Raw genomic sequence first — 2,479 nt, 5'->3', positions numbered from 1 at the left:
TCACATCACCCCTATATTATCAGTCCCCCACTGGCTACCTGTACAATTCAGACTCAAGTTCAAAATCCTGGTTCTCCCTTTTTAGAGCTCTACACGGCCAAGCGCCGAACTGTATCTCCGGTCTTCTCTCGCCTTATAACTCCAAATGCAACTTGCGCTCATAAGACCAGAATCTTCTCTTGGTTTCCTGTACTCGCTTCAAGACCCGTGGGGACTGTGCCCTTTCCTCAACGGCTCACACTCACACACACACACATACACGCACGCATGCATGCACGCACGCTCGCACGCACGCACGCACGCACGCACGCACACACACACACACACACAAGTTTGCACAGCTATCCATTTGAGGACACTCCATTGACTTTCATTACATTTCTACAGCCTAACCCTGACCACAAACACTAAGGCTAACCTCACAGGTACCTACCTGACCCTAAAACTAACCTAAACTCAATTCACACCTTGTATTACTTTGTGACAATGAGACATAAGTTATTTTAGCTCTCAGAGTGTGTGTTGTGAATAACATCTAAATCAAATTAGTTCAATATCTGTAAAATTGATAGTTAATTATTTTTTGGTGTTGAATTGGGCTGAGCATAGTGTAGTGCTCCAAGAATGTGTTGGGAATGATTCTCAGCAACCAATGCCGTATAAAGTTTGGGCCCCAGGAAGATTAATCTTTTCTTTGAAGAGACTAATGGGGACCCATCAATAAAATAAAAATAAACAACTAAAATAAATAAAGTACCTCAAAGTGATACTTGAGTAAAGGTACAAGTATTTTACTATAAATTTACTTAAGTATCAAAAGTAAATTTCTGATATAAAATGTACTTAAGTATTAAAAGTAAAAAGTATTTAGTAAAAATGAGAGATTAAGTAAAAAAAAAGTCACGTTTATTGGGAGATGACCTCCCAAAAACGTTTTAAAGGTCTAAATGACTACAACATTATATTGAATGTTAATGTGAAACATTCAGGATGCACTAGGCTTCCTGTTTCAGCTGTATACACATAAAGTATTGACTTTGTACATATCATACAATCATACTAGTTACCCCACAGAGGTGATCCGTAAAACCATGTTTACACCATGGAGGGTCCTCTTTGAGGGTAAGACACTGAAATTCTTAACTCTCCATAAAGCAGTGTGAATTCATGGATCAAGTCTAAATGGTTTCATTTGTTCTGCAGGTGGAATTGATCCAATCCTGAGGGGCTTGGTGGGTAGCAAGGCTAAACTGAACACCCAGGATCGAATGCTGTCTGATGATCTGAGGGACATGCTAAGTTCACACAGAGGTTGGCATTGGATCTGGGTCACTGAACATGCAGAGAGGCAGATACCATGCACTCCCTGGTAAATATTTAGTCTAGATGCCTTGAGTCTGGAAAGCCTGTTGCATAAACTACTGTAATTTCTGCATCATCCCAAACTGTGCTTTTGCCTCTTTTAGGCTACAACAAATGGCGTGGGTTCTGTGGAYTGTCTCAGCCAAAGAATTTGAATGAGTTGGCTATAGTGCTAAATAACAAGGATTTGGCCAAGAAATTGCTGGATCTGTMCGRCACACCTGCAAACATCCATGGCTGGGAGGAGTGTCTGAACCATTTGTCCGGGGAGGGAGTGGGACCCCTCTTTGCCTGCATTATTTCCACCCAGTTCCAAAAGATCCACCAAGGAGACCGGTAAACTCAAAGATCTGAAGATAGGTGTGCTAGCCGTTTTTTTTTAACATTTAGACACTAAAATACGTCTTATTTTAGATACTGGTGGRAGAATCATGGCGTCTTCACTGATGCTCCGAAGGCGTCACTGAGAGAAACATCACTGTCTCACATCATCTTTGACAACACTGGCATCACGGAGATTACACGCAGTGTAGCGATATTCCTGCCTTTGTCTGCTTAAAGTAATACACAATATTATTCATTTTAGTGCAAGTATTGTTAATATTGAGTTTTTACATAAAATTTGCTTTTTGTTCCTAAATTTTCTATTGAACTAGGTCGGCAATGGCCTCCTGGACATTTACTTTAATAACACTGACATTACTTAAGTGTCATTTTATATCACTTTACATTACATACTGTGATATGATTATGTTAATGTATTTTTTYATACAGAGCGCCATGACACCCCAACAAACCTTCCCAAACCCAGAAATCCAACAGGAGATTTTGCTTTCTTAATGCCTCTGGGAAAAAAAAACATACCTAAAGCTGGTGCTCCCATCCCCTTTAGTGATGTAATCTTCAAGAGACAGAACAGCTATGACTCTAAGACTGGCTATTTTACCTGCAAGTGCCCAGGCATGTATGAGTTTGAGTTCCGTTGTAGCATCCAGCAGAAAACAGGCAAAGTAGATCTGTTGCACAATGGGGACCTAATTCTGAACRTGTTCACCACTCACCAAGGTGGCGATGTCATAGCCAGCGGCGGCGTCGATATTACGCTTGATCAAGGAGA

The 2,479-nt window shown here is 40.8% G+C and overlaps 1 pseudogene; it reads left to right on the top strand.

The window, feature by feature from the left end:
* The first annotated feature begins 1,091 nt into the window (after window positions 1-1,091).
* Window positions 1,092-1,921, top strand: LOC106523765 (eosinophil peroxidase-like; annotated as a pseudogene).
* The last annotated feature ends 558 nt before the right edge of the window (window positions 1,922-2,479 follow it).

Source organism: Austrofundulus limnaeus, unplaced genomic scaffold, assembly GCF_001266775.1.
Source record: "Austrofundulus limnaeus strain Quisiro unplaced genomic scaffold, Austrofundulus_limnaeus-1.0 Scaffold166, whole genome shotgun sequence".
Taxonomy (NCBI): Eukaryota; Metazoa; Chordata; class Actinopteri; order Cyprinodontiformes; family Rivulidae; genus Austrofundulus; species Austrofundulus limnaeus.
Note: the sequence above shows the minus strand (reverse complement) of the source record. Positions and strands in the feature narration are given on the sequence as shown.